The 26,260-nt window shown below is 40.1% G+C and overlaps 1 protein-coding gene and 1 non-coding gene across 5 annotated transcripts in view; both read left to right on the forward strand.

Moving 5' to 3' along the window:
* Positions 1-26,260, forward strand: part of RGS7 (regulator of G protein signaling 7) — a 467,594-nt gene that overhangs the window by 166,609 nt on the left and 274,725 nt on the right. The gene's annotated exons all lie outside the window — the stretch shown is intronic.
* LOC129399025 (small nucleolar RNA SNORA55) lies at positions 475-575 on the forward strand. Its single transcript, XR_008626873.1, has one exon. It is a non-coding gene; the product is annotated as a small nucleolar RNA SNORA55 (small nucleolar RNA).

Genomic DNA, 26,260 nt, shown 5'->3' on the forward strand with positions numbered 1-26,260 from the left:
CTTCTTCCTAGGTAAAAGTCTGTTGCTAAGGAGGTTACCAGGAAGGTTGGGCGTGGTGAGAGTCTTCTTTGGGCCAAATCACTAAAGTTAATCAGATTGAGGGGGAGGTTCGAGGGAATTAGAGGAATTTCCTTCGTGGGGAGGGGTCCAATCTCCTCAGGGTCCGCTGCTCAGGGTCTTATCTGTAACCACAAAGTGAATCGGCCTTGGAATTTCTTCCCAGAAGTGTTGCTGACCCATGTCATTCACTGTCCAGGGACTTTCCCTGTCTCCCTGCCTACCTCATATTGGCCCAGCAAAAAGTGGGACTGCTCACAGCAGCTGGCAAGGGTAAAGTGAGACTTCCTCTTTCAATATCAGCTACACTAGGCCATTGTCAGACTAAGTTTAAGGTTCATTTAATTTACACAGTGCAGGAAAGACACCCCCGAAATGCCCACCACCTACCACCCCTGAGAATTGTGACATCAGGATGCAACGAGTGAAGTTGGATGGTGCTACAGTACAAGCAGAGGAAATCCAGAAGGGTTATTTCCATTTGTTTTGAGATCTGTCCCTACAACTCTGCCACACTTTGTCCTTGAATTAATAAAAACTTAAAAAAATAATAAAGTGAAGTTGGTGAGCCCCCACGGTTGGTTTATGGGTGGGGCTGGGGGAGGGAAATAGATGGTCACTTTCTCCAGATCCACCCCTGCCACCCAGAGTCCATCGGAGAAGGTTAGGACTGATGAAGTCTGTGGTGAGCCCTGCTGTGAGCCTCTGCACAGCACAGGCCAGAACCCCACTCGCACCCCTACCTGCCAGCCCCATGAGGTGGCCACCAAGCCACACCTGATGTCTTCTAGGTACTGGAATTGATCCCACCACCAGATTTCTCTTGGAACCACAGACTCGGGTTGGAGAGAGGTGGAGAGAGCCTGGAATGGCCTCTAAGACTGGCTTTTACATGAATATTCTCTTGGTTTGGAGTTTTCTTCTGGGAGGGGGGATACAGGGCGGGGGCAGGGATGGGACGGGCAGAGGGTGTGCGGTTTGATCAGGTATTGTCACAAAGGGACAGCTTTGAAGTTTTCAGTGAATCTCCTTCAATTGGACGTCTCTGCTCAAGTTTGTCTTCTCTGTAGGGATCCAGCCTTCTCTGGGTCTGAATCTGTGTCAGGCAAAGCCTTATCAGGTCTCAGTTCCTGTCTTCTGCAAAATGGGCTTTTTGCAGATTCAGGGTTATTGATTTTATATTTTCTTAGGAAATCCCTTGCCGTTGCCATGGGGACTCTTCCCTATCTACCTGCCTGCCTACATCACAAGGAATTGTTGTGCATTTGGGGGGGAGGGGCAGGAGAGGAGAGGATAAAGAGGATAAACTCAGTTCTGATCTTATCTTTGCCCAGGTTTCCTCAGGCCTGTTGTCTACCCTTGCAGTAAGGGATTTGAGATAAATAGTGAAGGAAGATAGTAAGATAAATTTGATACTGGCAGGTCCTCTGGTGAGGGGGAGGAGAGAGACAGCAGCCAAAGAAGGGAATCTGCTTTTTCTCGACCGAGAAAGGCCTTATTCCCTAAGAATGGCTGGGAAAATCTAGGACTGTGAGATTTGCTCCTTGCAGGAAAGGAAATTGTCTGAATCTTATTTATTGGCTATATGTACCTAGGTCTATAAGGTTCACATCTTTCTCTCAGAAAAGAATTTCAGGAGGAGATAAGCAGTGAAATATAATAGACTTTATTGGAAAGTTTTGAGGAAAAGGGGAGTTAAGGGAAAGGGTGAGAACACACTCAAGAGAGAACGTGGACTTCTCCAGAGTGGAGGAACACATCCCAGCATTAGATATGAAAGTATTATATCTAATACTCCCCCCCACACACACACACACTGGTGGTTTATTTGAAGTGGAGAGGAGAGACATAAAACTTTGAGAATGCACCTGCTACTCTCTTCTGATCCACCTCTGCCACCTTGGGACCAGCTGGGAAGCCTCAGACTGATAAAGCAGAGTTGGGAGCAGTTGATGATCTTTTTTGAGATTCCTTCCTGTTTTTGTTCCTGCTGGAGCTTCCCTTGGAAGTGGGGTGGTGGTTGTCTAGTCTCCTCAGGGTCTGTGCTGGTGCCAGGTAAATATCTTATGAGGCCTTAGTTCCTGTATCCGCAAAGTGTGTCCTAATGATCTTAGGGCCAGTTGATTTTATTGTCACTGTCACTGTCATCCCTTTGCTCATCAACTTGCTTGAGCGGGCACCAGGAACATCTCCATTGTAAGACTTGTTACTGTTTTTGGCATATTGAATATGCCACCGGTAGCTTGCCAGGCTCCGAGAGGGACGGAGAAATCGAAACCGGGTCAGCTGTGTGCAAGGCAAACAAACACCCTACCCGCTGTGCTATCACTCCAGCCCAGGACTCCCATTGCCATGGGGACCCTTCCCTATCCACCCGCCTGTCTCAGTATAAAAGTACACATCTCTAGATGTGTACCACTTTAGTGGGGTAGTGATTCCCAGGAGATGAACAGTTTGCTTATGGGCTATACTTGTTAGTGGATTACACCAGAACCTTAGAACAGTGGAGAATAATTTCATTTTTTTGCTGACAGGCTAGGAAAAGAACAAAGATGGAGTCCCAAATATTAGAAGCCCTTGGCTCAAACTCCCAAGATGGAGAATGCATCTGCTTGTGCTTGCCTCTGAAAAGTTAGTTTTATAAGGATTTTTCAAACTGTCCACAAAAGTCTGTTGCTAGGGTTTTGCCAATGTGGGGTAGCTTTGAAACTATTGATGGTCTTCTTTGACATTATTGTTGCAGCCTTCTTTTTTAAAGAACTCTCCTCCCAGAGAATTCAGCCTATGTTCAGGGATTTGCATTTTTTGCATCTTAAAGGGTCTCTGACCTTCTCAATGGGTTGTGTGTTTCAAAAGTCTCCAAGCATTTGTGCCCCTTAAGATTTTTAGACAAAGTGACTTTTTCTTTTCAGCTTTGTCTGCTTCCCCCTCCTCCACCCACATATCTACCCCCAACCCCCCCTCCCTCCCTCTCTCTCTCTCTCTCTCTCTCTCTCTCTCTCTCTCTCTCTCTCTCTCTCTCTCTCTCTCCCCCTCTCACAGTTTGAGATTCCATTATCTATTCTGCTTCTAGGAAATTTTCCCTAACTGTGTCAGCATTCCAGTTGGGCCCTAGGCAGTTTCCTCTACTTAAAGTTGCACTGACTACTTAATTCCCAAACCCATCTCTCCACTTACTCATATCTGACTAATGTGCCTATGTTAGTATTTCTAGTTTTTAAGACCAAATGAAGACCATTTTTAAGCTTTCACGACGTTAAGAATGACACACATTTCTTGGAAGTCAAGGTCTCCTTGGAGTAGCAATTATTTTGTGCTTAATATTCTCAGAGCAGTGTGAATTCATGCATTCATTTGATGTGAAATCTCTTTCTCTCTCTCTCTCTCTCTCTCTCTCTCTCTCTCTCTCTCTCTCTCTCGGAGGGGAGTGATATACCTAGTGGCATTCCAGGGTTATTTCTGGCTCTGTGCTAAGGGATCACTTTTGACAGTGCTCTGGGCCCATAGGTTGTGCAGGGACTAAACTGGGGGTCAGCCATAAACATGGCAAGTACTTCTTTATCCTATAGTACATAGTATGTATTTTCTTTCTAGCCCCTGAAATATTTCTTTATAAATTTGCCTCAGTGGCTGGAGAAATAGTACAGGGGTCTAGGTGCTTGCCTTATACGCTGACTTGGTTTGATCATTGGCATCTCATATGGTCCCTGAGCACCATCAGGACTGATCCTTAAGCACAGAGTCCAGAATAACTTCTGAGCACAGCCAGGTGTGCCCTACCCAGCCACCAGCCACCAAAAAATAAAGGCCATCATCTGTTATGTTTGGTTGCACAGAGAAAAGTGAGAACAATAAACTTATTTAGTCTTTCTTGTGGTCTTTATTCTTGTTTCACGGGGTTTTAATGAACAGAGTAAATAACAAGATTTGATTTTTTGTAGGCCAATTCATATGATGTTTGCATTACACAAAGTCTGAATTGCATCTGCCATTTTATTTAGTCATTGTTTGTCTTAGACAAGCTCTAGAAAGAAAATAAGAATGTATAGCACTGTCATCCCATTGTTCATCGATTTGCTCAAGCAGGCACCATTAACGTTTCTATTGTGTGACTTGTTTTTGGCATATCGAATAAGCCATGGGTGGTTTGCCAGGCTCTGCCATGCGGGCGGGATACTCTCCGTAGCTTGTCCGGCTCTCCGAGAGGGACGGAGGAATTGGTCCTGGGTTGGCCCGCATGCAAGGCAAACACCCTACCCGCTGTGCTATGGCTCCAGTCCAAATAGGAATGTAACTGATGAAAATGGTTGGCCTTTAAGATAACTACTCTGGTATTTTTTTTTTTCTAAAGGACCTAATTTCCTCAATCCTCCCTGAGATTAATGCACAGAGTACACGAGAGCTGGTCTGCCCTAACGCATTCAGAGTCTTGATTTGGTCAGCGCAGTTGAGAGTAAATCCATTTCTCAACATTGCGGATTCATAACATGCTAGCTAACAAGGTTGGGCAGAAAATATGAGAATTGATGGAGATGTAGTAGAATTTGGTAAGGACACTGAAAAGCCAGTCAATCTAAGGAGTCTCTAATGACAAAATATGTAAGAGCTCAAATTTTTAGTGTGAAAGTGAACTTTTACAGCAAAAGTAGATTTTCCTCTGTGTGTTCTTGAGAATTGTATGAAAGATTCTCATACAAAACTTAGAAAGTTAAGATGTTTAATGCAAAGTTCAAGTAGCTGGTTTAGTTTTTGGTTTCTCTGCATTGTTCAGGGTTTTTTTTTCTGTGTATAAGGTCACTTGCCCTGTCCCACACTATCTGCTTGCGTATAGTGTATGATGGCCTGGTTTTGTCTCTCTACCCAGTATATGTTTCCCTAATCTGAAATCCTGTTTGTCAGCCTCCATAGGACTGTAGACAAGCCCATTCCTGATATCTTAGTTTTTTCCTTAGTCTCCTGCCATGGCCACGTGCATGTGGTGGAGTGGGGGTAGGGGGCGTGTGGAGAGAGAGACTGGCTGGGGCCTTTCTTTTATTTGCTGCTACACCCCACCTCCAGCATTAGTAGACAATCAAACATTATTTACTTTGATTTTCTACAGGTGAGCTTTAAAATGACCAGTTTAATTAGTGCACCTGGTGCTCTGCCCTTCCTGCCAACTCTATCAAAATTACAAGTGGGAAGTTAATTGGTGATCACAAATTTTAAAAGAAGGTTTTCTCCACTAAACAACACTTAGCCCTAGGACTAAACATCTGTTATCATGAGAAGAGTTGAGAAGTTGCTACAAAGACTTGCTTCAGGCAACTTTACATGACTTCTAATTAATTTGTTTTAATGCCACACCTTGCAGTATTCAGGGCTTATTCCTGGCTGTATGCAAAGGGATCACTCCTGGCAGTCTTGAGGGACCACATGGGGTGTCAGGGATCAAATCCAGGTCAGCTTTTTACAAGGCAAGAACCCTACCCACTGTCCTCTCTTTCTAACCCAGATATTTTGTTATTTTTATAAAGTTTTATTTATGCACCATAATTTACAAAGTTTACAAGCTATCCGTGATGTATTTGATATGTCACGCACAGTAACAACACAGAGCACAGTAACAACAATGTGCTCTTTGTGTTCCCAGAGCAAGCAGAGGTCATTGGGCTACGTTAGCACACGACAGGGACAAATGAAGACATTACTGGTGCCTGCTTGAGCAATGGGATGGCAGTGATACAGTGATACAGTTATTCATATTTGAGTTTTAGACATAGTGTTCCAGCACCAATCCCACTATGAGAGTTATAGAGTTATCTTTCTTCCTCTAGGGTTTCTAGGTACACACACACACACACACACACACACACACACACACACACACACATCTTCTATTCCCAGCCTTCCACCTTGTACAGGCACATTTTTATATGTTTGTTTTGGAGCCCTACCTGGCGGTGCTCAGTGATTAATTCTGGTTCTGTACACAGGGATCATTCCTGGTAGGTACAGGGAACCATATGGGGTTCTGAGTATCACACCTTGATCAGTTACATGCAAGACAAGCACACTACCCACTGTACTATCACACTGTTGAAGTTTGGCTCTCTTTTCTTCAGTGTTGTTGACTTTGTAGTTTGGATATTTACCTATGCCTCTTCTTTAGAACACTGAAATACTTGGATCCTCTTTTTAATGAGACTTTGCTTGTATTTGTTCCAATCATATAATGTTTGCAGTAGTAAATTCTAAGTCAACATACCACCTATATTTTATAGGAACACTGTAATTTCGACCAGGCCAATTCTTGATAAATGTGTTGATTATCAAAGAACTGGAAATTGGTTTACAAGCAATTTTAGATCATCTAAATTCAAACAAATGCTCCATTGTTGATGTAGTGGTGATAGTGATGGCAGGTTTCTGTGCAAGTCTATGGTTCTCACGGTGCTCAACAATTTTTCTTATTTAACACTATGATTCATGATGATTTTCATAATAAAGTTATTTCAGGCATTCAGTGTTCCAACACCAATCCCACCACCAGTGTGACATTACCTCCATCAATATCCCTGGTTTTTCATTTACCACCCAAGCTGCCCCCTTAGTAGGCATAGACATAGACAAATTTACTTCAAATTGCTTATGACAACAAAAAGGCAAATTAAATTATAAAAAATAAAATCAATAAAAAGCAATTTGTGATAATTGATATATCTCAAAACATCATTCCTACCAGCAGTGTAGGAGAGTCCCTTTCTCCCCAAATCCATGCCAACACCAGTTGTTTTTGTTCTGTTGGATGTGTGCCAGTCTCTGTGGTGTGAGGTGGTATCTCATAGTTGTTTTGATCTGTATCTCCCTGATGATTAGTGATGAAGAGCATTTTTTCATGTGCTTCTTGGCCATTCATATTTCTTCCTTGAGAAAGTTTCTGTTCATTTCTTTGCCCCATTTTCTAATGGAGTTGGATGTTTTCTTCTTGTAGAGTTCAACCAGTGCCTTATACACTCTTGATATCAACCCGTTATCAGATGGGTATTGGGTGAATATCCTTTACCATTCTGTAGATTGTCTTTGTATTCTGATCACTGTATCTTTTGCGGTGCAGAAGCTTCTTAGTTTAATATAGTCCCATTTGTTTATCTCTGTTTCCACTTGGTCGATCAGTGGTATGTCATCTTTGAAGATACCTTTATCTTCAATATCATGGAGGATTTTGCTGACCTTGTCTTCAATGTACCTTATGGTTTCTGGTCTGATGTTGAGATTTTTAATCCATTTGATCTGACTTTTGTGCATGCTGGTAGGTTGAGGTCTAAGCCCTTTCTTTTGTATGTGGTTGTCCAGCACTATTTGTTAAAGAGCCTTTCCTTGCTCCATTTCACATTTCTTGATTCCTTATCAAAGATCAGATGATCATACATTTGGAGTTTTGTGTAAGGATATCCCACCCTGTTCCATTGGTCTGCAGCTCTGCCTTTGTTCCGGTACCATGAGCAGCGTGTTCTTTCCTAGATAAATTTTTATTCAGTATTTTTAATGATAAAAACATGAGTAAAAAAGATGCTCAGATTCAGAGTTAAAAGCATATAGAAAAAATTATTGAAAGGTAGGTGTTAAAGAAACTCCCTAGTGGGAGAGGAACTTACTCTAGGATTAAGTGTGGCTCCTTTCCTGTTTTTTTTCATTTTAATAAGAAAATTGGGTTTTTGTGTTTCTTATCAAACAAAATATCAGAGTACTTCTATTTATTTTCAGAGATGTTGGATAATTTAGAGGCCATTTGTGTTATTAAGATATGATTAACATCTTGCATTCTCACAAGCTGGTAGGGTCTATCTGTTTACTTAAGACCTTTTAGGTTACACACATTTGACCTATAAAGTAGGTGCAGCCTATTACCTCAGGCCCATGAACTGGTGCATATTTATGGTTCTGAAAAAAAAAAGTTGTCTCCCACAGTCTTAAGGAGAGTTCTTGAAAATTTCAGGAATGTAATATTTACAATGCAGGACATTAACAGCTAAAATGAAACCACTGTCTACAACTGTGGAGGGGAAACTGAAGTTTCCTCTATCATTATTTACAGGTTCTATAAATTTGGCAGAAACTCTTTTGGCAGGACTCTCCCTGGTTGGGTTGTCTGTGTTAAGGCCCCTATAAATGTTTAAGCTTGCACTCCCCCTACCAGAATATTTCCTGTGTGGGGTTATGCTTTTTCAAGCAGGACATTTCCTGCTTGGGCAGTGCTTTCCTTCAGCTTGCTTAACCCAGGATGCTATCCATATCTTAAGGCCGGCATTTATGGGGCAATTTCCAGAAATTTAGGTCTTAACAGGTTTGAGTATCTGCATATAAAAGGGGGTCCAGTCCTCATGCTTTGGGGATTGCAAAATGCTGAAGTTCTTTTAAAAATTAATCTTGGTTCTGTTACTTTCTGAAACTCATTGCTGGGGGACCTTTTACTTCACTATAAGTTTCATCTCCACAACAGTTGTAGCACTATAGCACTGTTGTCCCTTTGTTCGTCGATTTGCTCGAGCAGGCAACAGTAACATCTCCATTGTAGGACTTGTTGTTTCTGTTTTTGGCATATGGAATACACCACGGGTAGCTTGCCAGGCTTTGCTGTGCAGGCGGGATACTCTTTTTAGCTTGTCGGGCTCTCTGAGAGAGACGGAGGAATCGAACCCAGGTCAGCCATGTGCAAAGCAAATGCCCTACCTGCTGCACCTTGCTCCAGTCCCCACAACAGTTATTTAGTTTATATTTAATAGGTTCAATTGGTGGCACATACATAAACATACTACATAAAGCACTGATTTTGTGAAGAGGAAGTTATAACACTATGCCAAATTTAAGCACATTCCAGGTCATGATTTCTACTTCATATGCTCTTTAAATTATGAGTCACTTACTCTTCCTTAACTAAAAGAAGAACAAGTAATGTCTGCCATTAATGTCTGAGGTGAACTTTGTATAAGTTGAATTGTTATCCAGAGCTCTTTGAACTATTTGGGAGAAAGGTATTATGTCACTCTCAGGGACTGAGTCATGTTTTAATATGATAAGGTAAGGATAATAAACTGTTGCATTTCCAATTGTTCCTTATACACAACACCTTGTCCCAATTGTTTCCAGATTGAAATCATGCATCTGATAGTGAATGTGTGAGCTAGAACAGAAACTTCAAATATATATTAATGAGAATATGCATGCAAGAATGAGTAGGTAGGGGGCTGGAGCGATAGCACAGCGGGTAGGGCATTTGCCTTGCACACGGTTCGATCCCCGGCATCCCATATGGTCCCCCAAGCACGCTCAGGAGTAATTCCTGAGTGCAAAGCCAGGAGTAACCCCTGAGCATCGCTGGGTGTGACCCAAAAAGCAAAAAAAAAAATGAATGAATAAATAGGTATTTGTTGATAAGGGAACAAAAATGTGTATTCTGGGTAAAACCGGTGACTACAAAGGTTGTTGACTTAATGATAGAACCTGACCAGTAGAGGGGAAAACTACTGTAATTTGAATGAGCTAGAGAGGAGTCAGATGAGTAATATAATGTTGCATAGGTGAAATGAAATATAATTATGAAAAATTTTATCTACTTACTTTGCACTTTCAGGGATCAAATCCATGTCTCTTGCATGAAACTCATGCCCTTTCCACTGACCACCTGACCTCTAAAATACTTTTAGTAGCATATACCTAAAAGGAAAAATTTTAAGAGACTTATAGAACACAAATAACTGTTTTCAAAGCTTTTTAAAAGTTAAAATCTTTATCATTCCTGGTGAAATCTGATACCCTATATCAGAGTTGTTCACAAGGTAATTTTATATATATATATGTGTGTGTGTGTATATGTATATATACATATATATATATGAAAAAATTTGCTTCTGGGTGTCATTTGAAGAATACTATGTTAATAAATAAATGGGTGGAAATAAGTTAAATTTGTGAAATAAATATTCTAATATGCAATGCATATAGAACTACTTTGGGATTCTTGATTTTAGCTAGACTTTGGTATGGCCTTTGAAATTGAAATCCACATTTCTAATATTATATCTTTGATCATATAACCTGAGGTGTCAGAAATATAAGTGCTCTTCCATAAAATAGGATGAATTAAAATTCTAATTGAAGAATTTCTTAGAGAAACTTTTTTTTGGGGGGGGGGTTTTGGGTCACACCCGACGATGCACAGGGGTTATTCCTGGCTCTTCACTCAGGAATTACCCCTGGCGGTGCTCAGGGGACCATATGGGATGCTGGGATTAGAACCCGGGTTGGCTGCATGCAAGGCAAACACCCTACCCGCTGTGCTATCACTTCAGTCCCAGAGAAACTTTTCTTACCTCAGTTTGGGAAACAACTCTGAAATGACCTTTACACTAAAGCAGGTAACATCATTGCTATAACACATACCTATTGCTTATATGTCAGAAGATGCATTCATTTTTCTTTCATATTCAGTGTGAAACTGGCTCACATTGATTACACAATTTTTTTCCAACCCCATATACTTCATGCAAATATTTTAACCTAAAAAGCATGCGTATCTTTAAATCTCAAATATGAGAGATATTCTGGAGCTGTCCCTTGATTCATTCTTCTGTGCTTGGCCTTTGGGATGTTTCTTTACCTAGGCTACTGTGTTAAGTACAGCGCTGAATATTAGTGTATATGTGTATATATATGCCTTTGAATTAATGTTTTTGTGTTTGGGGATAGATGCCAAGCTCATATGAGAGTTCTATTTCTTTTTTTTTTTTTTTAAAGAACTCTCTAGATTGCTTTCCTTAAAGGTTCAATGAAACAACATTCCTCTGAATAGTGAATGAGGGTGCATGTCTCACCACAACCCTGACAACATTGGCTATTTCTAGATTTTTGGATATGTGTCTTTCTCACAGGTGTGAGATGATTTATCATTGCTGTTTTGATTTATATTTCCCTAATCATGAGTAATGATGAGCAGTTTTCATATGCCAGTTGGCCATCCATATATCTTCTTTTGGGAAATGTCTATTTATATCCTCAGCCAATTAGTGGATGGGGTCATAAGATTTTTTTTGTTGTTGGTGGTGAGTTTAGTGTGTGCTTTATAGATCTTGGATATCAAACCTTTATCAGCAGTATCGTGTGCAAATGTTTTCTCCCATTCAATAGGGTGTCTTTTTATTAGAGTTTGAGTGTCCTTCAGCATAAAGAATTTTTTAATTTAATATAATCCCATTTGTTGATTTTTTTTAAATCTTTGCCACTGTCTCTTTCCTTGTATTTTCAAACAGATGGAAAAATACTGAAAATTTTATTCTGAGACTAAGGAAACAAATTCACTTTAAATATATTTATTTTATATTTATTCTCTAAGTGGTGCATTCAGTGTACCTTTGCCTACAGTTGAATAGGCAGCACATTTGCAGTATTATTTTTGTGCTTTAATTTTGGGACTGTGTATTTTTGCGTTAGTAAAAGTTCTCAACTTTCTTGTCCTCTCACTGGGCTCTAAAAAAACCCAAAGATGGTATATTTATTTATTGCTTTAGGTAATTTAGCAAATGTCTATTTTTATTATTTGAAGACAATAAAAATGATAATATTACAGCCAATAAATCAAATGAGTTAAGGTATATTTGTATTTTTGTTACTATGCATTGAATTTTTTCCTTTTTTGTTTATCTTTCTATGAGTTTGTTATAAATTTTTTTTTAATTTTAATTTTATTGAATCACCTTGTGGAGGGTTACATAGTTCTCAGGATTATGTCAGTTATACAATACTCAAACACCCTTCCCTTCACCAGTGCCCATATTCCATCACCAACCACCCCATTATACCTCCCGCCCCCTCCCATCCCCCCCAGTCCCCGCCCTTGTAAGTGATAAGTTTCACTTCGTTTACGCTTTATCTTGGTTACATTCCATGTTTCAACACATAACTCACTATTGTTGCTAGGGTTTCCCCCCAAAAAAGAAAAGACAGTCCTACTGTCAAGGAAGCATTTGATAGCTCTCCAGAGCTAAGTCCCGCTGTTTGTTACATAGCTTTTCTATTTTTTTTCCCCCCTCGTCCCGTGCCACCGAGTTCACGCCTGTTTAGTAATCACCACGCTGCCTGATCAAAGGAAAAAAACCAAAAAAGATGGTTATTTCCCGTCATCAGCCGGCATGGGGCTCTGGCTTAGTTGATAGTCTGGTCTGTAAGCAGTTTCTGGAACCAAAAGTAATACACTGGTATCGGCCCTGTCTCGAGATTCCACCAGCGTCCCGCTGTTCCAAGTACATAATAATTTATTCCCTTGTATCCCATTCCCACGCCTCCAGGTCCGTGTCAGCTTAATGGACATCAAACTATGGTTAACACCATGCAGCGTTTCTTCCCGAGAAAGAAGGATATTTCTTCTCAGCCGGCTTGGGGATATGGCTTAGTTCAGTCTATAGAGATGGCTACCACTTTGATTGCCTTCAATATTTCAGCAAAAGACTTACTATTCTTGTTAGGGTTTCCCACCAAAGTCCGACCCGTTAAGAAGGAACCATTTCATATTGGTGATGATTAAATGACATTAGGTCGCGCGGCCATGGCAGCGGCCTCGCGGCTCTGAATTTCTGTATAAAGTCCAGGGAAAGTACAGCTAGAAATTACACATCACGACAAACTTTAACCCTATTATGGTTCCCCCAAAGTCCAACCCGTTACAAAGGACCCATTTCATACTGCTGATGATTAGATGACATTAGGTCGCGCGGCCGCGGCACTGGCCGCGCGGTTTTGGGTTTCTATATAAAGTCCAGGGAAAATTCTGCCTAAAATTCTATTGCTACAATCTTTTACCCTTCAACAAAAAACTCAGTACTATTGTTTGGAGTTTCCCACGGTAGGCCCTGCTAAAAAGGAACATTTACACGTTGCTGACAATCAAGAGATATTAGGTCGCGCAGCTGCTATCGCAGCCGCGCGGTTTTGGATTTCTATATGAAGTCCAGGGAAAATTCTTTTGGTAATTGCACCACTCGCTGGCGGCGCCTGAGCCAACAGCTCCGAGCACACAGTTTGGAGGCATTTTGGGGGCGCTGCTCGTGTCCAAAGTAGTTCAGTTGCTTCCGGGGTCAATCTCTCAGGGCGTTAGAAAGGAGCGGCAGAAAGGAGAGTACCCACATGGCTCTGTACTTAAATACCGGCGCAGGGAGGCTCCGGAAATCCCGCCCCATTGGCTTTCCCGGGCTTCCTGCATAGTCTAAAAACCGGCTGTTGCCTCTCTGCGTTCAAAAAGAAAGAGTTGAGAGAGAAAAGACCATACCCCGCTGGCGGCGCCTGGGCCAGCAGCTCCGAGCACACAGTTTGGAGGCATTTTGGGGGCGCTGCTCATGTCCAAAGTAGTTCAGTTGCCTCCGGGGTTGATCTCGCGGGGCGGCAGAAAGGAGCGGCAGAAAGCAGTTGGTGATAAATTTTTTTGCCTTTATTTTGATTTATTTTTTCCATGTATAGACTGCATTATTTTCTTTAGTAAAGTGCCCACATGGGCTTTATTTCTTAAGGCTGCCATCATTGTCGGTGACATTTAGTATAATATATTAGATGCCCCTATGTCATGTCTCTGACATCACTGGCAGCGAAATCAGGTCAGTGGCTTGGAATTATCTGTCACTTCTCTCTCCTCTTTGTCCTTGTCATCTATCTCCAAGCTCTGCCAATTTAACTTTAGCATGATTTTCAGATTTGTCACAGCAATCACTGCCCAAGGCTAGGTTCTAATTATCTCATACTTGACTTATTTTAATAGCCTCTAGCCCGTTTCTCTGTCATTGTAGAGACAGCTTACATACCCCAGAAGATTCATTTTCAAGTGTTCGAATGACTTTACCTTCTCTGAATACCTTTCCATCCTCTAGTGTCCTTTTCTTAAGTCTCCTGCAGTTCCAGCCTAGTGTCACTCATGACCTGGACTCACCTCTTCTACTTGGACTGAACAGTCTCCCTGGGAGCCTGTTGGTCTCCTGTCTGTGAGATTGTACACTCCCCAGCTGTCCTCAGGCTCCCTATTTTAGCCAAATGTCCTTTACACAAACAAGTTCCCCACCACCTGTCTTAAAGATCCAGCCAGATTCTTCTTGAATCTTTATTTGTATTCATGATAAGCATTAGTATTTAAAATATTTTGTATACATCCACCTATGTTTGGTCTTTCTTCTTCTGTAAAATGTCATAGGCAAAAGCAGGGGATACGTCTCTGTTGCACACAATTTGTCCTGTGTTTCCAGAAGAAGGCAAAGATCTTTATGTTGACCATCTTAGAAATTATGCACTTTTATGCAATAATACATGTGAAAGCACCTACAAGGCTTTGAAACATAGATCACTGATCACCATACCACTGTCATCCCATTGTTCATCAATTTGCTCGAGCGGCACCAGTAATGTCTCCATTGTGAGACTTATTCCTACTGTTTTTGGCATATCGAATATGCCATGGGTAACTTGCCAGGCTCCACCGTGCAGGCAAGATACTCTCGGTAGCTTGCTGGGCTCTCTGAGAGGGATGGAAGAATCAAACCCAGGTTGGCAGCGTGAAAGGCAAATGCCTTACCTGCTGTGCTACAATGTCTTTGTTATATAATACATAACAAAGTTAAATATTACATAAAAGGATTCTCCTTATGATTTTTAACTCTTCTCCCTATTCTTTAAAGAAAGTAAAGTCTATGGTGGGAAAAAAGAGAAAAACAGAGAAAAGAGAAGAAAAAATACTCTTAATTATGTATGAAAAGCTATATAGAATATTTGCCTAAGTGTGTGTACTCTTGATGAATACCTTAAAATGCTATCAAGACTCCAGAACAGCAAGAATGGAAGTCAAGCATTCCAAATGCGAGCAACAAGAGATATACAGGCAACTTGTATTATACACAGATCTACCCTTATAAATTTAATGATTAATCTCAAGTAAAACCTTCCAGTAGATTTCTCTTTGATAATAAACAAAAATGACAAACACTTAATATACTTACCACGTTCTAAGAAGGAAACTAAAATGTTATCTGAAATGGTCTTTCTGGGTGTCACGTTAGCCTACTACTTAGTTTAGACACTAGGTCGTAAAATTCAACTGAAATTGAATCACTAGCATTTCAGCCATTATCTGAGTTCACAAAAAATACATTATTACTAACACCCCCGCTATTGCTTCAAAATCATTACATAGAAACAGCCATCTCTTGATAATAAAAAACAAATCATTATCAACAGATTAAAGAATCCTTGTTCAATAGAACTGTTTACCAAATTCCCTTTTCATCCAGGATGAAGGTCCAGATACCCCTATGCTGAGACCTTGGGTCTACTTAATAACTCTCTCCTGAAGAGAATTCATATCCCTCTCTTCACTCTAAGAGCTCTGTCTAGAAATAATATTGTTGAATTTGGGCAGAATATAATCCCTGTGCTTTTAAATGTAGTTTTTCCTCATATTTTTTATTTTATCCACTCTTCCTAGTTTTTATTTCCACAGATATACTTTTAAAACACCAATGTGTCTTTGACTTCAACTGAAAGTTCAACATGGGACCAGGATCCTCCTAAATCATAACACCACAAAATGTTCATGTATACTATGGAGAAAGGTTGAAAACAGTTTTACAATGCAAACAAACACACAAGCAAACAAACAAAAACACAACCCTTAATAAACATAGATCATGAACACGATCACGAAATCCTGTTGATCGTCAAGTGGTTCGAGCGGTCTCAGTAACCTCTACATTCGTCCTATCCCTGAGATTTTAGAAGCCTGATGCTGCATTGGAGGCTCTTTCAGGGTCAGGGGAATGAGATTCAGCTGGTTACTGGCTTTGACATATAGATACATCATGGGAAACTTGCAAGGCTGTCCCATGTGGGCAGGAAGCTCTCAGTAGCTTGCGAGTTTCTTTGAGAGGGAGAACTAGGTTATAAGATATCACTTCTGGGAGCTTGCTTTTAAGTCTCTGGACGTTGGCCATTGATGGGATTACACACACCTGGGTTCCTCTGCCGGTACTTTCATGTGTGAGGCCTGTCCGAAATGTGGAGAGGGGCCTTGAGCATGGCTGTGGCTAGGTTCCGGTGGTCTTCGGCCGCTGGGAGCTCTGCTCGGGGCAGGGAGGGAAGCTGGAGCCCATCCCCTCTGAGGGGCCCCGGGGAAGACAGCCGGGCATGTTGCCAAGAGACATAGATATAGAAGAATATTCCTTTCACACTTTTTCCCTTAAAGCTCCTGCCAATCTACTATAATTTTTGTCAAAAAAAATCTAATTTTCTCTTGTAGTTTGCATATGTTTATCCTCACTAAATTGTAGAGTGCCATATTATGAATATTATGTGATCTTCATAGTAAATATTCAGTAGTTTTTTTTTCTTTTTGGGTCACACCCGGCTCAGGGGTTGCTCAGGGGTTACTCCTGGCTCTGCTTTCGGGAATTACTCCTGCCAGGTTTGGGGGACTATATGGGATGCTGGGAATCGAACCTGGGTCGGCCACATGCAAGGCAAATGCCCTACCTGCTGTGCTATTGCTCCAGCCCCCTCAGTAGTTATTTTTTATTTAATATATTTTTATTTGAATTGAACTGTAAATTCAGTTTGGTACTGTGATTTTGATACTCTGAATTTTGTCTAATAGCATTCTTTTTTTCATTTTTTAAATTTAATTTCATTTTTATAAAAGTTGTTCACAATAATTCATTCATTTAATATTCAAACACCAACCCCACCACTATATACCTTCCCACTACTATAAGAGGAAAGTGTGTAGATTGTTGTATATCATTCTGGAGCTATATAAACCCTTGTATAAGAGACTACAAGCATGTATATTAAACCCAAACAAATGTGTGCTGCTTTTGGTACATCAGTGCGGTAGAGTATGAGAGGACACGGCCTAAGGTTTCAGGAATTCTGAAATTTAGAATATGATTATAGATTAAAAGCAGATTCACTGAGCTTATGTTGCTCTCTTCTTGGCCTTTGATGAGATTATATTGTGCCAGGGCAGTTTGTGGGTGTGACTGCCAAGCTATTGGAAAACCTGGGAACTGGAGGGAGGCCAGTGCAGAACGAGCTCGGAGATTTCAGTCACAGATCCCGCATACCTGAGTTTTTCTGCAGGTTCTCTTGTGGGTGAGTCTCGTCAGAGCCTGTGGAGAGCAGCTTTGAGCATGGCCGTGGTTGAGATCTAGAAGTTTTTAGTTGTTGGGGTTCTGCTGGAATGGAGAAGGAAACTCAATCCACTCCCTTCTAAGTTGTCCCAGTGAAGACAGCCTGGTCTAATAGCATTCTATCATATCTTCTGACTATTCTCTATAATGGTAAATGCTTCTGATACTATTTTCCAAGTGCTGTAGTTTCACTGACAAATAAATCTGATTTCTATCCATCAAAATGAACAAAATTCAGAATTGGAGTAATAGTACAGTGAGTAGGGCATTTGCTTTGCACACTACTTACTGGGATTCAATCCCTAGTACCAAATATGGTCTCCCAAACCCACAAGGAATGAGAGCCTGAGCACCACTGTGTGTTGTCCTTAAATAAGAAATATGTCAAACAGCTGGTATCTGGCTCTTCATTTTCCTTTTTCTGTGGGTCTTCGGTCTTTCTGAATGTCTCTTCTATTGACTCTCAGCTGGAAATAGTGGTACCTTCTTTCTCCACTTCTCTTTAAGTCACTCATCAGATTTTTCACTGGAACCAATGAGGATGCTACTTGTGAGCTAGGCATTAGATTATAAAGACAAATGAAAAGGAAGTAGAGGAATGGTTTTAAACTATCATTGTTGATTAAACTAATGTAATAATCTGTAAAGTGTCTCAGTTCACAACTCCTAAGTAAAGTTTTAATCAGCTACCTTATTATATGCAGACTTGGTAATCTATTTACAATACTTACTACTGCCAATGTGAAAATCTCTCTCTTTCTCTGATAAAGTTCTTTAATATTTAGAAAAATTTTACTTGATGACTAATTATTATTTTAATGAATATATTTTAATATATTGTATCAATAGAAGGAAAAGCCAAAGGAAATAAAACCATTTCACTATATGTAACTCAAATGTTTTGGCATTCTGGAGTTCATGTCTAAAATCCCTCATTTCCTATAATCACTTGATATTTCTCATCTGCAGTGCCCTTGACAGTGTTGGGTATTTCTCTTTTGGTAAGTGAAATTCTCCCATTGTTTTGACATTTGGAACACTCTTCATTTTCCTTCTTCTGGAGTCTGTCATATGTCTTGGGTACATTTGTTCCTATGGTATAATGAGTTTAGGTTTTCTTTGAATTGACATCTGGGGCCATGATTTGCAGCAACATTTTTTTTCTTTTCTCTCTTTCCTTAGCTGTTGCTATATGTATATGTGGCTATGTGTCTTTCACACTTCAATTGTGGTGATCACTGGAGATAACACATACGCTGATGGTGTTTACACACTCCACTGAGTTGCAAATGGAGGGTTGCACCACGTTTTTAAGTCGTTAAGCTTACACATGTGCTTACCAGAGACTATACTTATTAGTTGTGGTACTCTTACGTACGCACCTATGGTGCAGTCAGAAATTATCTGTGGTTTAAAGGATAAAAGATATGCCAGATTCAAAGACCAGAATTTCCGGGATCATATTTAGTGCATGTGATGGCACCAGGGATTGGCATTTTAATAGTTTGCTTGCAATGTAGGCACTCCAAATCACTGAGCTATCTTCTGGAACTTGCAGTAACTTCTTTTTAGGGCATAGTTAGAGCTAGTTATCAAAATCATACCTCTTCCTATAGATTTTCAGGCAAAATTTATGCAGACATAATCCAAGATTTAGGAAATGTGTACTGTTTCTTTTATTTTTTTTAACCTGCCTTCAAGAACTGGAGCGATAGCACCAGAGGGTAGGGCGTTTGCCTTGCACGAAGCCGACCCTCGTTCAATTCCTCTGCCTCTCTTGGAGAGCCCGCCAAGCTACCGAGAGTATCTCGCCTGCATGGCAGAGCCTGGCAAGCTACCCGTGGCGTATTCAATATCCCAAAAACAGTGACAACAAGTCTCACAATAGAGACATTACTGGTGCCCACTAAAGCAAATCGATAAGCAACAGAATGACAGTGACAGTCATAGTGACCTGCCTCCAAACAAATGTTTGTTTTATTTTTTATTTATTTAAATTGACTGTGATTTTCAAAGTTATTGATAATTGGGCTTCAGGCAAATAGTATTTTAACACCAATCCCACCCTCAGTGTCAATTTCACTCTACTGGTGTTTCCATATTCCCTTCCCACTCCAACCCCCACCCTAACGTGCCTTTTAATTTGACAGACACATTACAAAGTTTCAGTGGATGCACTTAGATATCGTTTTTCTTTTTTTTTTTTTTTTGAGTCTGTATTTTGGATATATGATTATACCCCTCACTCAAATCACTAGTTAAATTGAGGCCCTGATGCCTGTTAACCCACTATTTCCCATTCCCTTCTTTCCCACTCCCCCTTGATTTCTTCCCTTTTCTGATTTTATCCCATATAAGACTGGGATCAAAGATGATCTAGATATTCCTCTGTTACTACAGTACATTTCCTCATTCAGTATTCTATATAACACAGATAAGTGAGATCACCTTGTCTTTTTCCTCCTGGCTTACTTTGCTCAACATGATATCCTTCCAGTTCCAACCAGGTTGCAGCAAATTGCACGATTTTATCATTTCTTGAAGCTGCAGAGTACTCCATTGTGTATATATACCACATCTTCACAACCCAGTCATCTGTCATTGGACAGTGAGGGTGATTTCATATCTTAGTTATTGTATTGAGTGCAGCAGTGAGTAATGGTATGCATATGTCCTTTTGAGAGACTCTTCTTATATCCTGGGGGTAGATGCCCAAAGGTGGAATTGCTGGGTTATATAGCACTATAATTTTGAGCTTTACTGAGAACTCTTCATACTGTTTTCCACAAGAGTTGTATCAATCAACAGTCCCACCAGCAATGGATATGAGTCCTTTTTCACTACATCCTCACCAATACAGATCTTTCCTACTATTTTTGATATATGCCATTCTCACTGGTGTGAAATGCTATCTCATTGTGGTCTTAATTTGGATTTCTCTGATCATAAGTGGTACTGAGCAGTTTTTCATGTGTCTATTGGTAGTCTTCCTTTGAGAAATGTTTATTCCTTTCTTTTTGCATTTTTTGAAAGGGTATTTGAATTTTTTTGGTTGATCTTTGTGAGAACTTTATATATCCTAGATGTCAAATTTTTATTTGATATGTTGAATGAATGGGCTGGAGCAATAGCACAGTGGTTGGGCTTTCGCCTTTCATGCAGCTGGCCCGAGTTCAATTCCTCTGCCCCTCTCAGAGAGCCCAGCAAGCTACCGAGAGTATAGAGCCCGTACAGCAGAGCCTGGCAAGCTACCCATGTGTATTGGATATGCCAAAAACAGTAACAATAAGTCTCTCAATGAGAGATGTTACTGGTGCCCGCTCGAACAAATCAATGAGTAATGGGATGACAGTGACAGTGATGTTGAATGAAAATATTTTTCCTTTCAGTTCGCTGTCTTTTAGATTTAACCCAAATTTCTTTGGCTATGCAGAGGCATTTTAATTTTATGCAACCCCATTTGTATATTTTTAATTATGCTGTCTCTGCCAGTGATATCAGATCATCAAAGACACATTTAAAGGTCGAAATCTTGAAGTGTTCTGCTTGTATTTTTCTCAATGTACTTTATAGTTTCTGGTCGGATCTCAAGGCCTTTGATTCACTTTGAATTGACATTTGTGTAAGATGTGGGATATGGATACAGTTTTCATCTCTTACCCACAACTGTCCAGTATTCCAGCACAATTTGTTGAAGAGTCTATCTTTACTTTATTTCATGTTCTCAGTCCCCTATTGAAAATTAACTGTTATTTTCTTGAGAAAGATTTCTCCCACCCCTATTTTGTTGAGGATTTTTGTTTTTATCATAAGTGGATCTTGTCAAAGACTTACTCTGCATCTCTGCATCAATTGGTATGATTATATCACTATGTCACTGTCATCCCATTGTTTGTCAATTTACTTGAGTGGGTACCAGTAATGTCTCTATTATACTCAGCCCTGAGATTTTAGCAGTTTCTCCTTACTCGTCTTTCCCAATGATTGAAGGCTCTTTCAGGGTCAGGGAAATGAAACCTATTGTTACTCTTTTTGGCATATCGAATACCACAAGTAGCTTGCCAGGCTCTACCATGTGGGCGGGATACTCTCAGTAGCTTTCTGGGCTTTCCGAGAGGTATGTATATATTTTTTAATGTATTTGGAATATGAATACACCATGGGAAGCTTGCCAGGCTCTCCAGTGCGGGCAATAGACTCTTGATAGCTTGTCAGGTTCTCCAAGAGGGAGAACTAGGCTATTAGATGTCACATGGCTGCAATGCTTGGTTTTAAAGTCTCTGGATGTTGGCCGTTGATGGGATTACAGAGCGCCAGGGGCAGTTTCTGGGTGTGACTGCCTAGCTACTGGAAAATGGGGGATCTGGGTGGAAGAGGCCAAGTCCCGATCTGAGCAGCCTTGGAGATCTCAGTCCTGGGTCCCGCACACCTGAGTTCCTCTACCGGTTCCTTCATGTGTGAGACTCATCCAAACATGTGGAGAGTGGCTTATTATATGATTATATAATTAATATTATAAATTAAAAATTATATATAATCACTTGTATCACTTGTCATCCTGTTGATCTTCGATTTGCTTGAGTGGGCACCAGTAACCTCTCCATTTGTCCCTGTCGTGTCCTAGTGTAGACCAATGGTATCTGCTCGATCCAGGAATAGGAAGAGCTTCAAACTGTTCATTTAGGATTTTGACAAAGAAGTCTGACCATCTCCTAGCTGGGCTGCCATGTGGTCTTTTGACACCCTGTAGAATCCAGTCGGAGAGCAAATGGATCATCAGGGACTAGTTCATTTTTCATGAACATTGTTTTGGTGAGATTCAGCTGCAGTCCGACCTTTCCACACTCGAGGTTGAAGTCAGCCAACATTTGTGCCACCTGGCTAATGTTTGGTGTTATTAGAATGATGTCATCAGCGAAGCAGAGGTGGTATAGTTGCCGACCATCTATCTTCACTCCCATTCCTTCCCATTCCAGTTGTCACATGATGTTCTTGAGGGTGGCACTGAAGAGTTTCAGTGAAATGGTATCACCCTGCTGAGTCCCTCTGTTTACGTCAATGATCACTTCCTTGTAGAATGGTGAGATCCTGGTGGTGAATTCATAATGGAGGATCTTGATATACTGAGTTTGAACTCCCTGTTTGCTAGAGCTTCAATGACCGCTTCAGTCTCAACATAATCAAAGGCCTTTTAAGTTGATGAACGATGAATGTTAAACAGAGCAACATCTTGAACTCTCGCGAAATTTCAATGAGCTTGTTCATTGTGTGAATATGGTCGATTGTGCTGAATCCTTTTCGGAACCCAGCTTGCAGTCATGGTTGTCCTTCGTCTAAAAATTAGATTTAGTTAGCTAAGATTTTATGGAGGATTTTTGCATTGATATGTGATGTAGCTGGTAATGTTCCATGTGAATTAGAGAAAAATGTGTATTCTTGTTTGGGGAGATGGAGAGCCCTGTATATGTCCAACACTCCCAGTTCTTGCAGCTCCTCACTTGGAACTCTTTACTCATATTCTGTCTTGTTGAGTTGTCTAGTGAAGAAATTGGTGTGTTGAAGTCTCCCACTACTACTATGTTTCCTTCAACATGTTTTATTAGGTTTGTGAGCAAGAGCTTTATGAACTTTTCTCAGCATTCAATTGGTACAGATATGTTGATGACAGTATTTCTTGGTTTATTTTTCACTTGACCAATAAACAGTGTTCATCATTGTAATTACTTCCTTTATATTGAATGGAATTTGGTGTGATATGAGTATACATGTTATTTTTGGTTTCCATTGGCTGATATGATTGTGTTCCATCATTTCATTCTCCATATTTATCTTGAGAGTTTAGATGCAGGAAGCAAATGGATGGATTTTATTTTCTGATCCATCTAGCTACTCTGTATCTTTTTATAGGTGAGTTTAGTCCATTAGCATTCAGATATTATTGACATTAAGACTGTGTTTTCATTTTTGTTGTGTGTATGTGTGTGTGTGATGCAGTTGTTTTTGCAAGAGTCTGTTTTTTAATAAGTGGTCTTCCAGTAATTTTTGCTGGATTGATTTAGTTATTGCAAATGTTGCCAGTTCTTTTTTTTTTTATCTCAAAAGAGCCTTATCCCTCCTTCAAGCCTAAATGACAGTTTTGCAGGGTAGTGGACTCAACGTCGGAACTAATTTTCAGTCAGTAATATGAATATGGATTGGAACAATAGCACAGAGGGTAAGGTGTTTGCCGTGCACATGGCCGACCTGGGTTTGATTCCTCTGTCCCTCTTGGAGAGCCCAGCAAGCTACTGAGAGTATCCTTCCCGCATGTCAGAGCCTGGCAAGCCACCCGTGGCATATTTGATATGCCAAAAACAGTAACAACAAGTCTCACAATGGAGTTGATAATGGTGCCTGCTCAAGCAAATTGATGAACAACGGGATGACAGTGCTATAGTGATATAGTGCAATATGAATATGTCATTCCATTCTTTTGTTGCTTGTAAAATGTCATTTGGAAGGTCTTTTGTGATTCTTTCTTATGTTTTTTTCCCCTTATATTTGAGGGTTTTCTTTTCCCTTGCTATGTTAAGTAGTCTATCTTTGTCTTTCTATTTTATCATTTTGATCATTATGTGTCACGGTGTTGTTTTTTTTTTGAATATATTTTGTTTGGCATCATTAGGTCTCTAGAATCTCTGTAGTTCTCATTTATTATTTCTTTGACCAGCTATTCCTCCCTTTACCTTTTTTATTCTCCTAGTATTCCCACATCATGGAGTATAATCACTACTCTGCTGTGATAATCCCTGCTGACACAAAAAGTGTGAAATCCTGTCACTGCCTCTAAGTGTGCAAGTGCTAAAACTGAGTAAGCCACATCGAATTTAAAACTTTTAGTTACAAAAGTTTTAATTTAGGAATAATTTTAATGAGACTTTTTTAAAGTAAAAGGATCTACATACACATAATATGATTATATTAGTCTCTAACTGTGTCACAAATAATGCTTTTAGGATTTTCAGATCTTTTTAATAATTCCAGTCTTGACCTGAGTGGTTGGAAACCAGTGATTTCCTATAAAAATTGGTAGTGACCAATGTTATAATTCAATATTTTAGTAATACTTTTAAGTTATGAGAATCTGCATATATAATTTATTATATTAACCTCTGCATTTGTTTGTATTTATGATAAAGATATATATATATGTCAAATACATGTATATGTAATTGTATTACTTTATGGATGAGGAAAATATCAGGAGAAATAAATTATTTCAGAACACACATATTTTGTCATTTAACATTATTATTATTATTACTTATGATTCAAACAAAACTTATTTAGCTTAAAATCTTATTTACCTTCTCATAAACTATATTTCCTTATTATATTGTCAGCACCTGGTCCAGTATTTAATACATAGTTAGGGAAACAGAACAGTTTTTTACTTGTACACTCATGATAGTAGAACCTACTCTGTGGTGTCAAGTTAAATCAGTAACACCTTGAAATGATCATATAGCAAAGTAATATTGTTCTTTCATCAGGCACACAGATGCAGTTGTAACATTGTAAATATTTGTTAAATGAATGAATGAGAAGTAGATGAGTGAGAAAATAGCATTCCCTATCTGGTGTTTTATTGATAATTTACATGTATAACATAATATGTATGGGACATATATCTAGCTGAAATCACTATCACTATCACTATCATCCTATTGATTGCTGATTTGCTCAAGTGGGCCCAATAACATCTCCATTCATCCTAGCTCTGAGATTTTAGCAGCCTCTCTTTACTTGTCCTTCCCAACGGTGCCACATTGGAGGCTCTTTCAAGGTCAGAAGAATGAGACCCATAATGGTTACTGTATTTGTCACATGAATATGCCACGGGTAGCTTGCGAGGCTTTCCTGTGCAGGCAGGAAACTCTTGGTAGCTTGCCAGGTTCTCTGAGAGGGAGAACTAGGCTATAAAATGGAGCTTGATTGGATGTTGGTCATTGATGGGATTACATGCACAGGGGGCAGTTTGTGGGTGTGACTGCCTAGCTACTGGAAAATGAGGGATCTGGGCGGAAAAGACCCAGTCCCGATCCGAGCAGGCTTGGAGATCTCAGCCCTGGGTCCCGTACACCTGAGTTCCTCTGCCAGTACCTTCATGCGTGAGGCTCATCCAAGCATCTGGAGAGTGGCCTTGAGCATGGCTGTGGTTGGGTTCTGGAGGTCTTGGGCTGCTGGGGCTCTGCTCAGGGCAGGGAGGGAGACTCAACCCACCCCCTCCAAGGGGCCCCGGAGGCAAAATAAAAATAAAACCCTCTTGCAACTAATGAGATAATTTTCCAGCTGGTGAGTTCTTGTTCTGGACAAAAGACTCACATTACCAAGCTTAATCCTGAATTTTTAAAAAAAGTTTTACATCAACACCATGGTTGATCAAGTTGTTCATAATACAGTTGTTGCAGGCATTCAGTATTCCAACACAAATCTCACTACCAGAGTGACCTTCCCTCCTCCTTTGTCCCTATTCTCCTAATTGTTCCCTTAGTAACACAAAATAACTTATTTTATATTGCTTGCTACAACTAAATATTACAACTAAATGGTTCATGAATTGTCAAAAGTAGCACTGTAGCACTGTCATCTTGTTGTTCATGGATTTGCTCCAGCCGGCACCAGTAACGTCTCCATTGTGAGACTTTACTGTTTATTGGCATATCAAATATGCCACGGGTAGCTTGCCAGGATCTGCCTTACTTTAGTAAAAGAAAATTTGTGAAAATTGTTATATCTCACCATGGGGTCATTAAGTCCTAGTCTGAAGATTTACGTTGCTGATTGTTGCTAGTTGAGCCTTCTGTGTTATTGCTTTTGTTTATTGGCTTCTCTGTTACTTTCCCATCTAATGCATCTACTGGGATGTCAGTATTTGAAATTTGGATGTTCAGTGCAGCTGTGCAATCCAGGAACTACAGTATCTGCAGAAATGGGCTGATCATGTGTTCACTGGCAGTGGCTGTGCAATG

Source organism: Sorex araneus, chromosome 9 (assembly GCF_027595985.1).
Source record: "Sorex araneus isolate mSorAra2 chromosome 9, mSorAra2.pri, whole genome shotgun sequence".
Taxonomy (NCBI): Eukaryota; Metazoa; Chordata; class Mammalia; order Eulipotyphla; family Soricidae; genus Sorex; species Sorex araneus.